Raw genomic sequence first — 14,227 nt, forward strand, 5'->3', positions numbered from 1 at the left:
CAGTAAGTTGAGCATAGAACATGCAATAGTACAGCATCCGACAGGGTCTTTGGCCCTTGATGTTGTGCCGACCTTTTATCCTCCTCTAAGATCAAATTAACCTACATACCCTTCATTTTACTATCATCCATGTACCTATCCAAGAATCGCTTAAATGTCCCTAATGTGTATACTCTACTACCACTGCTGGCATTGCATTCTATGCACCCATAACTCCTTGTGTAAAGAACCTACCTCTGACATGACCCCAAAACATTCCTGCAATCATCTTAGAATTATATCCACCTGTGATAGCCATTTCCACCCTGGGAAAAATGTCTCTGGCTATTCGCTCTATCTATGCCTCTCATCAGCTTGTACACCTCTATCAAGTCACCTCTCATCTTTGGAAGCCCGAGTTTTCTTAACCTTTCTTTATAACTCATGCCCTCCAAACCTGGCAAAATCCTGGTAAATCTCCTCTGTACCCTCTCTAAAACTTCAACAGCCTTCCTAATGAGGCGACCAGAACTGAACACAATATTCCAAGCGTGGTCTAACCAGGGCTCAACAGAGCTGCAGCATAACCTCGCATGGGACTGTCTGTATGTTTGGCTGTCTGGATACAGAATTGGCTGGTCCATAGAAGACAGAAAGGGGTAGTAGATTGAAAGTATTCAACCTAGAGCTCAGTGACCAGTGATGCTCCACAGGAATCTGTTCTTGAACCTCTGCTCTTCATGATTTTAATAAATGACTTGGATGAGGAAGTGGAAGGCTGGGTTAGTAAGTTCGCTAATGACATGGAGTTGTGGGTAGTGTGGAAGGCTGTGGTCAGATGCAATGGGATATGGATCCCGCTGCTAATGAAAGCCACAACACCATAGACCTTCTTAACAACCCTATCAACTTGAGTGGCAACTTGGAGCGATCTATGGATGTGGACTCCAAGATCCCTCTGTTCCTCCACAGTGCCAAGAATCCTGCCTTTAACCCTATAATCTGTATTCAAATTTGACCTCCCAAAATAAATTACTTCACACTTTTCCAGTGAACTCCAACAGCATCCATATCCCATGTCATTAGCAAACTTAATAACCCAGCCTTCCACTTCCTCATCCAAGTCATTTATAAAAACCATAAAGAGAAGACGTCCCAGAACAGATCCCTGTGGAGCATCACTGGTCACTGAGGTCTAGGTTGAATACTTTCAATCTACTACCACTTTCTGTCTTCTATGGGCCAGCCAATTCTGTCCAAACAGCCAAACATACAGACAGTCCCATGCCGCCTTACTTTCTGAAAGAGCTTATCATGGGGAGTGTTATCGAATACCTTACTAAATTCCATTCACACCACATCCACTATTCTCCCTTCATCAATGTGTTTTGTCACATCATCAAAGAATTCAATAAGGCTTATGAGGCATGCCCTGCCCCTCACAAATCCATGCTATCACTAATCAAACTATATTTTTCCAAACAATCATAAAGCCTATCTCTCAGAATCCTCTCCAACAATTTGCTCACCACAGACGTAAGACTGACTGGTCTGAAATTCCCAGGGTTATCTCTGTTCTGTTTCTTGAACAAGGGAATAGCATTTGCCATCCTGCAATCATTTGGTACTACTCCAGTGAATAGTGGGGATGCAAACAGCATCGCCAAAGGCACAGCAATCTCCTCCCTCACTTCCCGTAGTAATCTTTGGTATATTCCGTTTGGCCCTGGGGACTTATCTAAGTTCATGTTTTTCAAAATTTGTAGCACATCCTCTTTCTTAACATCAGCCTCTTCCAGCATGTCAGTCTGTTTCACACCATTCTCAAAAACAACAAGGTCCCTCTCAACTGCAGCAAAACATTAATTAAGGACCTCCACTACTGCCTCCAGGCTCAGGTTCCCTGAATGGCCCTATATCCCACTCTTGTCACCACTGAAATAACTCCACAAAGACCAGTACCCCGTCACTATCCCTGAATGGCCCTACCCTCATTCTGGCCAACCTGTTGTTCCTCACGTAAGTGCAGAATGCCTTGAGGTTTTCCTTAACCCGACTTGCCAAGGCTTTTTCATGTCCCCGAGGAGAAAGTGAGGTCTGCAGATGCTGGAGATCAAAGTTGAAACTTTATTGCTGGAACAGCACAGCAGGTCAGGCAGCATCCAGGGAACAGGAGATTAGACGTTTCGGGCACAGGCCCTTCTTCAGGAAGATTCCTGAAGAAGGGCCTGTGCCCGAAACGTCGAATCTCCTGTTCCCTGGATGCTGCCTGACCTGCTGTGCTGTTCCAGCAATAAAGTTTCAACTTTTTCATGTCCCCTCCTAGCTCTCCTCAATCCATTCTTCAGTTCCATCCTGGCAACCTTGTAACCCTCTACAGCGCTGTCTGATCCTTACCTTCTCAACCCTAAGTAAGCTTCCTTCTTCCTTTTACTAAATGTTCCACATCTCGTCATCCAAGGTTCCTTCACCCTACCATCCCTTCCCATCCAGCACTCGCACAAAGTGCTCCCTAAACAACCTCCACATTTCTGTCATGCATTCCCCTGAGAATATCTGGCCCCAATTTATGTTCCACAGTTCCTGCCTAAAGCATTGTGGAACTTGCCCCAATTAAATACTTTCCCATACTGTCTGCTCCTATCCCTCTCCATGACTATAGTAAAGGTCAGGGAGTTGTGATCACTATCACCTAAATGCTCTCCCACTAACAGATGTGACACCTGACCTGGTTCATTGCCAAGCACAAAATCCAACATGGCCTCCCCTCTTAGTCGGCCTATCCCCGACATATTGAGTCAGGAATCCTTCCTGGACACACCTGACAAAATCTGCTCCATCCAAACTATTTGCACTAAAGAGGTTCCAATCAAAATTAGCGAAGTTGAAGTCACCCATGACAACTATCCTGTTAGTTCTGCGCATTTCCAATATCTGCCTTCCAATCTGCTACCTCTTTTAGCTTCCAATCTAACTCCCAATACTGTCTTTTCAGGTCCTCATCCGTTTTGCTAGCTATGTCATTGGTACCGATGCATACCACGACCTCTGTCTGCTGGGTGCCAAGATGAAGGCCAGGTTACGTAACAATTCAGCAACTCAAGGTAAGACCTAAACTTATGACAGACGTGGGAGCTGGAGCATCTTTGATCACCCTCACTTTATGCTCCAATGCATCTTGTCAACACTGTAGCCCAAGTAGTTGGCTTGGGATGCCTGGAGCACAAACTTTTCCTGCCTAATGCATACCTCTACCTCGGGGAAATATTTAAGCACTATTTCAAAGTTCTCTAAATATTCTTTGTTGGTCTTCTTGGGTATTAGCTTGTCACTCCTATAAATAGCAACCTGGGGTTGACTTTGTAAATTGTTCTCCATCATCCATTGGAAAAAGGCACAGGCTGATGATAGCCGAAAAGGAAGTCTCTTATGTTGGTATAAACTCTTGTGGATATTAATTGTAGCATACTTCTGGGAATCCTCCTCTAATCATAATTGCAACATGTAAGATCACCATGGCCCCTATGATAGTCCCTCGATCACCCTGAAAAACGTTTGGGTATTTAATTTGGACTTCACTGAGGCAGCTACTTTCTAATTGAAAAGTATCAAGTTCAATCTTTCTCAGCCAATTTCACCACATCAAGTTTGGGCCCAATTCTTTTACAGGTAACTGAACCAGCTGCCTCTCATAAGAGACAAGAAAACTGCAGATGCTGGAATCCAATGGAAACAAGCAGGAGGCTAGAAGAACACAGCAAGCCAGGCAGCATTAGGAAGTGAAGGTGTCAATGTTCCAGATGTAACCCTTCTTCAGGACTTCTCCACCTCCTCATGCTGCTTGGCTTACTGTGTTCTCATAAGAGACTTCAACCAAACTTGGACCTTTGAATCTGAAAAGGTTTCCTGGAGTAGATTCTCAGCCTGGCTGAGGTCTTAAGCAAATTTAAGAGCAGATGTCCAGAGCAAATTTTGATAAAGTCTGGTTCCTTAATCACGCCATGCTGGTATCGACCTCCATTAGAACTGAGTAACCATTTAGCCAGATGTTTATTTTGATTATTTCTGACTTGGATGTGCTAAACAATTTATATGTTCCAAACCAGCCATAGATGGACTTTCCAGGATGTGGACTCTCCTGGATTCTGGCCTATGAGTTCTCTCAGTCAATTCAGGCCTGGTGGAAGTCTTTTGCTGTCTCGTGTCTGTATGTCAGCAGCAACTATCATGGCCTGCTGGCCCAGATCCTAGAGAAACGTTTAATCATTTGGCCAAGGCTTGGCCTTGTTTTTGAGGATTTGCTGTGGACTGACCTAGGATCCCAAAGTTCAGGAGAGGTCCTGATTGAGGCTGTGCAATTTCCTTTCCTCAAGAGATGCTCCCCAAGCTCTGTCAGCCTGGTGAGGGTGATCACTTCCATTGGCATACTCTGTCACTCACATTGGTACCAATGACACAGCGAGGAAAAGGGGTGAGGTCGTGAAAAGTGAATATAGGGTGTTAGGTTGGAAGCTAAAAGGCAGGACGAGCAAATTAGGAATCTCAGGATTGCTACTGGTGCCATAGGCTAGTGAGGCTAGAAACAGAGAGCGTGTTCAGCTGAATGTGTGGCTGCAGACCTGATGCAGGAGTGAGGGCTTCAGATATTTGGGATCATTGGGATAGATTCTGGGGAAAGTGGGACCTGTACAAGGATGATGGGTTACAACTGAACAGGAGGGACACCAATATCCTGGGTGAGAGATTTGCTAGAGCTCTTCAGGAGGGTTCAAACTAGTTTGGTAGGGGTTGGGAACCGGAGCTACGGAGCAGAGGATGGGATAGCTGGTGAACAGGCAGATACAGAGTGCAGCGGTGGGCGGTTAGACAGTTGATAGGACAAAGTTGCAATCAGTGTGATTGGTTGAAGTGTGTCTATTTTGAGGCAAGAAATATCAGAAACAGGGTGATGAACTTAAATCATGGATCAGAACTTGGGGCGAGGATTTGTGGCAATTACGCTGACTTGGATATCACAGGGGCAGGAATGGTTATTGGATGTTCCAGGGTTTAGATGGAATAGGAATAGAGAGAGAGGTAAGAGAGGTGGGGGAGAGACTTTGCTAATCAGTGATAGTATCACAGGTGCAGAAAGGGAAGTCTTTGAGGAGTGTTTATCTACTGAGTCAGTATGGATGAAAGTCGGAAACAAAAAAGGAGCAGACCCCCCTCAATAGCAACAGAGACATGGAGGAGAAGATTAGGAGGCAGATATTGGAAATGTGCAGAAGTAACAGGGTTGTTGTCATGGGTGACTTCAACTTCCCTAATATTGATTTAAACCTCCTTAATACAAATAGTTTGGGTGGAGCAGTTTTTGTTCGGTTTGTCCATGGCTCAATATGTAGATAGGCCTTCCAGAGGAGACGCCAGATTGGATTTGGTGTTTGGCAATGAACCAGGTCAGGTGTCAAATCTCTTGATTGGAGAGCTTAGTGATCACAACTCCCTGACCTTTACTATAGTCAAGGAGAGGGATAGGAGCAGACGTACAGGAAATTAGTTATTTATGGGAGGAGGAATTAGGCAGGAATGAGGTCGGTAAATCGGTAACAGATGTTCTCACAACAGAAATGTGGAGGTTGTTTAGGGAGCACTTGCTGATAGTGCTGGATAGGTTTGTCCCACTGAGGCAAGGAAGGGATAGTAGGGTGAAGAAGCCTTGGGTGACAAGGAATGTGGACCATCTAGTCAAGAGAAATAAGGAAGCTTCACTTAAGTTGAGAAGGCTCTAGACGGTTACAAGATAGCCATGAAGGAAATGAAAAATGGACGTAGGAGAGCTCGAAGGGGGCATAAAATGTTTTAGCGAGTTGGATTAAGAAAAACCCCAAGACGTTCTACACTTATATGAGGAACAACAGGATGGCCAATGTGAGGGTAGGGCAAATGAGAGATTAGTGGAGGGAATCTGTGTCTGGTGACAGATTGGGGAGGTCCTTAATGAATACTTTGTTTCAGTATTCAGTGCTGAGAGAGGCTTCGTTGCTTGTGTGGACAACACGAAAAAGGCTGACATGCTCAAACAGGCTGATGTTAAGAAGGAGGATGTGTTGAAAGCTTTGATAAACATAAGAATAGGTAACTCCCCTAGGCCAGATGGGATATACCCAAGATTACACTGGGAAGTGTGGGAAGAGATTGCTGCGCCTTTGGCGATGATGTTTGCATCCTTACTGTCCACTCTAGTACTGCAACATCACTGGAGGATGGCAAATGTTATTCCCCTGTTCAAGAGAGGGAATAGGGATAACTCTTGGAATTATAGACCAGTCAGTCTTACGTCTGTTGTGGTGACAAATTATTGGAGAAGATTCTGAGAAACAGGATTTATGATTACATGGAAAAGCAAAGTTTGATTGGAGATAGTAGCATGGCTCACAAGCTTTACTAAATTCTTTAAGGATGTGACAAAACACATTGAAGGTCGAGAAGTGGATGTGGTGTACATAGATTTTAGCAAGGTGTTTGATAAGGTTCCTCATGGTAGGCTCAATCAGAAAGTAAGGGGACATGGGATGTACGGAAATCTGGCTATCTGGACACAGAATTGCCTGGCCCATAGAAGACATAGGGTGGTGGTCGATGGAAAGTATTTAGCTGGGAGCTCAGTGACCAGTGGTGTTCTGCAGGGATCTATTCTGGGACCTTTGTTCTTTGTGATTTTTATAAATGACTTGGATGAGGAAGTGGAAGGGCGGATTAGTGGAAGGGTGGGTAAGTTTGCCGATGACACAAAAGTTGGTGGAATGGTGGATAGTGTGGAGGGCTGTGAAAGGTTGCAATGCGGCAGGGTGGCAGATGGAATTCAACCTGGAAAAATGTGAAGTGGCTCATTTTTGAAGGTTAAATTTGAATAGAGAATACAGTTAAGGACAAGATTCTTGGCAGCGTGGAGGAACACACAGCCTTAGATCCCCCAAAGTTGCCACCCAAGTTGATATGGTGTGTTGGCTTTCATGAACAGGAGGACTGAGGTTAAGAGCTGTGAGGCGATATTACAGCTACTTAGAGCCCTGGTTAGACCACACTTGGAATATTGTGTTCAGCTCTGGTCACCTCATTATAGGAAGGATGTGGAAGCTTTAGAGAGGCATCAGAGGGGATTTATCAGGATGCCTAGACTGGTGAACATGTCTTATGAAGAAAGATTGAGGGAGCCAGGGCTTTTCTCATTGGAGCGAAGAAGGATGAGAGGTGACTTGATAGAGGTGTACAAGATGATGAGAGGCATAGATAGACTGAAGAGTCAGAGACTTTATCACAGTGCAGAATTGGCTATCACAAGGTGATTGGAGGAACGTTAAGGGGAGATGTCAGAGGTTGCTTCTTTGCACAGAGTGGCGGGTGTGTGGAGTGCATTGTCAGAGGTGGTAGTAGAGTCAGACACAATTAGGAATATTTAAGCAACTTTTGGATGGGCATATGGATGATAGTAAAATGAAGGGTATGTAGGTTACTTTAATCTTAGAGTAGGATAAAAGGTTGGCACAACATTGAGGGCCAAAGGACTTGTACTGTGCTGTACTGTTCTATGTTCTTACATCTGCTAATGAAAAAGGGTCAGCCTTGGAAATGGTCTTGCAGCTAAGATGTAGACTTTAGGGAAGTGAAGAAATGGCTATCGCCGTCTAAGGTGTTGGTACACGATGAGATGTGGCGTTGACATGTCATGCATCCGGAGGAAATCCATGTAGACACAGGGAGAATGTGCAAACTCCACACAGACAGTCGCCTGAAGCTGGAATCGAACTCATATCCCTGGCACTGTGAGGCAGCAGTGCTAACCACTGAGCCACCATGCCACTCCAAGCATTTGGCCCATATCCCTCTAAACCCTTCCTATTCATACCGATCCTGATGCCTTTTAAATGATGTAATTGTACCAGCCTCCATCACTTCCTCATTCCATACATGCACCACGCTCTGTGTGAAAAAGTTGACCCTTTTACATCGTTCCCCTCTCACCCTAAACCTATGGCCTCTAGTTCTGGACTCACCCAACCTATTTATCCTATCGATGCCTCTCATGATTTTATAAACTTCTATAAGGTCATCCCTCAGCCTCCGATGCTCCAGGGAAAACAGCGCCAGCCTATTCAGCGTCTCCCTATAGCTCAAACCCTCCAACCCTGACAAAAAAACCATCCTTGTAAATCTTTTCTGAATGCTTTCAGGTTTTACAGCACCCTTCCGATAGGTAGACCTGAATTGCATGCAATATTCCAAAAAGTGGCGAACAAATGTCCTGTACAGCCACAACGTGACCTCCCAACTCCTGCACTCAATACTCTGACCAATAAAGGAAAGCATACCAAATGCCTTCTTCACTATCCTATCTACCTACGACTCCACTTTCAAGGAACTATAAGCCTGCACTCCAAAGTCTCCTTGTTCAGCAACACTCCCTAGGACCTTACCATTAAGTGTATAAGTCCTACTCTGATTTTCTTTTCAAAAATACAGCACCTCGCATTTATCTAAATTAAACTCCATCTGTCATCCCCCAGCCCACTGGCCCATCTGATTAAGATCTCGTTGCAAACTGAGGTAACCTTCTTCGCTGTCCATTACACTTGCAATTTTGGTGTCATCTGCAAATTTTCTAACTACCTTCTATGTTCACATCCAAATCATTTATATAAACGACACAAAGCAGTGGACTCAGCACCAATCCTTCTGACACAGCACTGCTCACAAGTCTAAAAAGCAACCCTCCATCACCACCCTCGTCTTCTACCTTCCAGTCAGTCCTGTATCCAAATGGCTAATTCTCCCTGTATTCCATGAGATCTAACCTTGCTAACCAGTCTCCCATGGGGAACCTTGTCGAACACCTTACTGAAATCCATATAGATCATGTCTACCACTCTGCTCTCATCAATCCTCTTTGTTGCTTCTTCAAAAAATTCAATCAAGTTCGTGAGTCATGATTTCCCACACACAAGGCCATGCTGATTATCCCTAATCAGTCCTTGCCTTTCCAAACACATGTAAATCCTGTCCCTTAGGATTCCCTCCAACAACTTGCCACCATCATCAGGCTCATCGATCTATAGTTCACTGGCTTTTCCTTACCACCTTTCTTAAATAGTGGCACCATGTTAGCTAACGTCCAGTCTTCCGGCACCTCACCTGTGACTATCAATGATACAAATATCTCAGTAACGGGCCCAGCAATCACTTCCTTAGCTTCTCACAGAGATCTAGGGTACACCTGATCAGTTCCTGGGGATTTATCCACTGTTATGCATTTCAAGACATCCTGCACCTTCTCCTCCTCTGTAATGTGGGAGCTGAAGTAGGGGTTGAGGCAGTCAATTTTAGATATGGAAAGGGGTCATCTTTGTGACAGACCAGATATGATGTCAGAAGCTCAACTTGGGATTAAATTGGACACTACAAATATGAACAACCTGATTCAAACTGAGGAGCAGACTGAATGTGGAGTCAAAGGTATGGAGTTATTGCAGAGACTAAAGTATTGGCTTTAGTATTTGCAATGCTAAACTGGAAGAAACTGGCTCCTTCAAGAAATTTGTCAAAACGTTTGACAACCAACAACAATGAACAAGTGAAGCAAGATTGTGATGAAGTTGAAATAAAAACAAAAATACCAGAAAAACTCAATAGGTCAGTCAACATCTGTGGAAAGAGAAATAGTTGAAATGTCAGGTTGATAGTCTTTCTTTAGAATAGATTTCAGCACCTGCATTGCTTAATTTTGAATAAAAGGGATGCTCTTTGACATGCTGGAAGACAAGAGATACCAAATGACAAAACAGCTTTTAGACTGGGATTATTTTAATTGAAATTTAGAAGAATGAGGGGGAATCTTACAGAAACATATAAAATTATGAAAGGAATAGATAAGAAAGAAGTAGAGAGGATGTTTCCATTGGTGGGTGAAGTGAGGACAAGACTGCATAGTCTCAAAAGTAAGGGAAGGAGGTTTAGGACTGAATTGAGAAGGAACGTATTCACCTAGAGGGTTGTGAATCTAAGGAATTGCCTGCCCACTGAAGTAGTTGAGGCTTCCTCAGTAAATGTTTTTAAAGCTAAGATAGATAATTTTTTTGATCAGTAAAGGAATTAAGGCTTATGGTGAGAGGGTGCGTAAGTGGAACTGAGGCCATGAAAAGATCAGCCATGATCTTATTGAATAGCGGAGCAGGGTCGAGGGGCCAGATGACCTACTCCTGCTCCTAGTTTTTCTGTAAAAGAGATGACAAGATAAAAAGAGTATGGTAATGGAACATGAGTAATGAAGCAAAAGACAAGATTAGGTGGAGTGGTACCGGGAACAGCAGAATCACAACCAACAAAAAAAAGTCAACAAATTGGAACAATGGCTACGATCTGAAGGAGCAGATATACTCCACCCAGAACCACAAAGCCAACTTGCTTGCCTCCCCTCCCCGACTGCAATTCAGTCCTGTGCATAATTAGATCCTCCTATTTTGATCAGCTCCCCCACTGTTCTCAATTTTGTCATGCCAACAAACCAGCCTATCTCATCTCTCCTCTTTCCAATATTTCCTATTCTTGTTTGTAATTTGCCTCCAGTCTCCCAATCCTTATCTTCGAGACATCAGTCTCCAATCCACCTCTAATTGTCTCTAATCTCATAGCCCACCGGCTTTTCCAAACCTCTTTGTTTGCTTGTCTAATCCTACGCTGACAATGAAGGCTCGCCCACCCTCCAGCTTCTGAAACTGTCTGACTGTGGCTAGGAAAGGAAGATAAAAAGTGTTAACCAGATCCTGCCATTGAAGTTAGTAGGAGCTGCTCTTCTAGCTTTCCCAAATACAAAGTGGCACCCTTAACCGGGTTTAACACTGAGTTGCCATTTAGTTTTTGCCACTTCTTAAAACTTGATAAGATCTTCTGTTTCATTTATAATTATCCACCCTTTAAGCATGGGAATCCACTTATTCCATATTTTTGAATATTGGCACGGTGGCTCAATGGTTAGTACTGCTGCCTCACAGCACCAGGGACCCGGTTTTGACTCCAGCCCCAGGCGACTGTCTGTGTGGAGTTTGCACATTCTCCCCGTGTCTGCGTGGGTTTCCTCCGGGTGCTCCCGTTTCCTCTCAGTCTAAAAATATGCAGGTTAGTTTAACTGGCTGAACTAAATTGCCCATAATGTTCAAGGATGTGTAGGTTAGATGCATTAGTCAGGGATAAATTTAGCGTAGGGGGAATGGGACTGGATGGAGGGTCAGTGTAGACTTATTGGGTTGAAGGGCCTGTTTCCACTCTGTCGGGATTCTATGATTCTGTAGGGATTCGATGATTCCCCTTCATCCTATTCATTTTTATTAGTTGCCTTCCCTCCACAATTGACTTGCCTTTTTTATAAATTGTTGGTGTTAGTTTTTATTTGCCACTTTTTAAAGAGATTTTAATACCTTTTAAAATCCAAGAGTTCCAGATTCCTCTGGAAATATGTCACAGAAATGTCTGAATAAAGCCAAATCATCTCCCAATGAACATTTTCTACCTTATGTGACATAATTGGACATTTTTCTTGTCTTATTCAGACTTTTCTTGTTTGTTTTTGATCATTGAAATTGATTATTCCTCCCAGTCAACGACCTTTACACAGGAATATAAGTGCAGCCTTTCAGCCTTCTTTGCAGTTCTGGAGCATAGTCGATCATACACCTCCAGCCATTTTCCTGCACTACCCTCCAGTTTGTTTTATGCTATTAGCAGGTAGAAATCTGTTGATCTCTGTCTTGAACAAGCTTAATGGTTCAGTTCCAGGGCCTCTATGTGGCAAGTTCCAAAGATTCACTATCCTCTGAATGAAGAATTTGTCTTCATTTTAGCCTTAAATGTACTGTCTCGTCCTCTGACACAGTGTGACCTGGTTCCAGAATTTACCAGCCAAGGGAAACAATCTTTCTACATCTACACTGTCTAGCTCTTGAATAGTTTTGTTAAGTTTCAATGAGATTAGCTCTTATTGTTCTGAACACTCAGTCTCCTCTTCTCTATCGCTTCTCTCAGTCCTGCCATTTCAGGAATTTCTGCTGCAGGCTCTCAATGGTAAATACATCCTTCCTTGGGCAAGGGCACCAGCGCTGCACAGAATATTGCCCTCTAATAAAGGCTATATGCACCTGAAACAACATTTCTTCAGTCCTGTGTTTAATTCCTCTTGCAATAAAGGCCAACATACCATTGACCTTTCTAATTGCTTGCTCTATCTCCACAATGACTTATTAACAAGGACACCCCTGTCCCTTTGGACATCAATATTTCCCAACCTCTCACCATTCAAGAAACATTCTATACCTCTACTCCTCCTACCGAAATGGATAATCTCAAACTTATCTACAGCTGTACATTGTATACTATTTGTCATTTCTTTACTCAACCTGTCTTAATCCCCACGAAGCGTTTTTCTTCCTCCTCACAACTCACATTCCCACCAAGTTTTGTGTCATCAATAAATATTACCATTGAAATATAATTATAATAAATTGGAAATATTATCATTGTCCTTGTTACTGAATCATTAGTTTGAATTCTGAAAAGCTGGAGCTCAAATATGGATCTTTTTAATATCTCACTAGTCACAGCCTGCCAACACAGCCTAAGAATGACCCATTCTTTTTGACATTCTATTTTCCTTCCGTGAATCAATCCTCAATCCATGCCAGTATATTACATTCTATCCCACATGCTCAAATTTTACTTCCTAACTACCAGATGCTGTCTAATCAAGCCTTCTGAAAATCCAAATACATATCCAGTGGTTCCCCTGATTGAATGTGCCAGGAATATTCACAAAAACGCCAACAAATTCATCAAACATGATTCTCCATTTTACATATCCATGTTGATTCTGTCTGATTAGCCGATTATTTTCTAATTGCACAGTTATCACATCCTATATAATAGATTCTAGTATTTCCTTAGAACTCACATCAGGTTAACAAGTCTGTAGTTCTTTAGACCATAAGACATGGAGTAGAGTAGCTTTTATTTGTCATTTCTACCATATACAACTGATACAGTAAAACGAGACAGCGTTCCTCCAGGACCAGGGGTGCTACATGGATAGCACAAAGTACACAATCGTACATGGCATAAAATGCATAAGAAGTGCAAAACATGCAAGTTACAGTGTAATGGAAGAATGATAATAGATTTTTCTCTCACAGCAATTCGAAGTTGTGCAAAGAATTTCAGATGGGAAAGAGTCCAATCATACTGCGTTAAGGAGCTTGATGGTTTGGGGGAAGAAACTGTTGCATAGCCTGGCTGTGAGAGACCAAATGCTCCAGTATCTTCTGCCTGACAGCAGGAGGGAGAAGAGATTGAGTGAGGAATATGTGGGGTCTTCCACAATGCTGTTGGCCCTTTGGATGTAGCATTTGGTGTAAATGTCTATAATGGATGGAAGAGAGACCCCAATGATCTTCTCAGCTGTCCTCACTATCCGTGAAATTCTGCCAATTGGCCCATTGAGTCCATTCCGCCATTCAATCATGGCTGATAGGTTTTTCAACCCCATTTTCCCGCTTTCTCCCTGTAACCTTTGATCTTATTGGCAATCAAGAACATCTCTGTTTTAAACATACTCAATGACCTGGCCTCCACAGCCTTCTATGGTGATGAATTTCACAATTCATCATTCTCTCGCTGAAGAAGCTTCTCCTTACCTCCGTTCTAAAGGGTCTTCACTTTAAGACTGTGCCCTCAGGTCCTCGTCTCTCCTGCCAATGGAAACATCTTCCCAATGCCCACTCGGTCCAGGCCATTCAGTATGCAGTAAGTTTCAATCAGATCCCCCCTCATCCTTCTAAACTCCAATTTGCACAGTCCTCAAACATTCCTCAATGTGTTAAGCCTTTCATTCCTAGGATCATTCTTGTGAACCCTCTCTGGACCCTCTCTTCTTGAGGTATGGGGCCCAAAATTGCTCACAATACTCTAAATATTTTCCAAAATAGTGAAGTTAATTTGCAAACTTCCAATCTGCATGCATCATTTCAGATTCCATAAAAACTTGCAAGATTATCATCAAGACATCCGCTATCTTGATAACCAGTTTTATCAAGACTCTGGAATATACATCATCTGTCCTGGGGATTGTCAATGTTTAGTAGCGTGAATCTCACTGATATACCTGTACTACCTTGTAACCAAAACTAATTTCTTTCAGTTTTTCATTCTCACTTGCCCCTAGATC

The 14,227-nt window shown here is 43.1% G+C and overlaps 1 protein-coding gene across 2 annotated transcripts in view; it reads right to left on the bottom strand.

Moving 5' to 3' along the window:
• Window positions 1-14,227, bottom strand: part of LOC122541738 (primary cilium assembly protein FAM149B1-like) — a 204,747-nt gene that overhangs the window by 100,299 nt on the left and 90,221 nt on the right. The gene's annotated exons all lie outside the window — the stretch shown is intronic.

This window comes from Chiloscyllium plagiosum, unplaced genomic scaffold (genome assembly GCF_037043375.1).
Source record: "Chiloscyllium plagiosum isolate Xiang-an unplaced genomic scaffold, Cpla_swu_hap1 HiC_scaffold_43, whole genome shotgun sequence".
Classification (NCBI taxonomy): Eukaryota; Metazoa; Chordata; class Chondrichthyes; order Orectolobiformes; family Hemiscylliidae; genus Chiloscyllium; species Chiloscyllium plagiosum.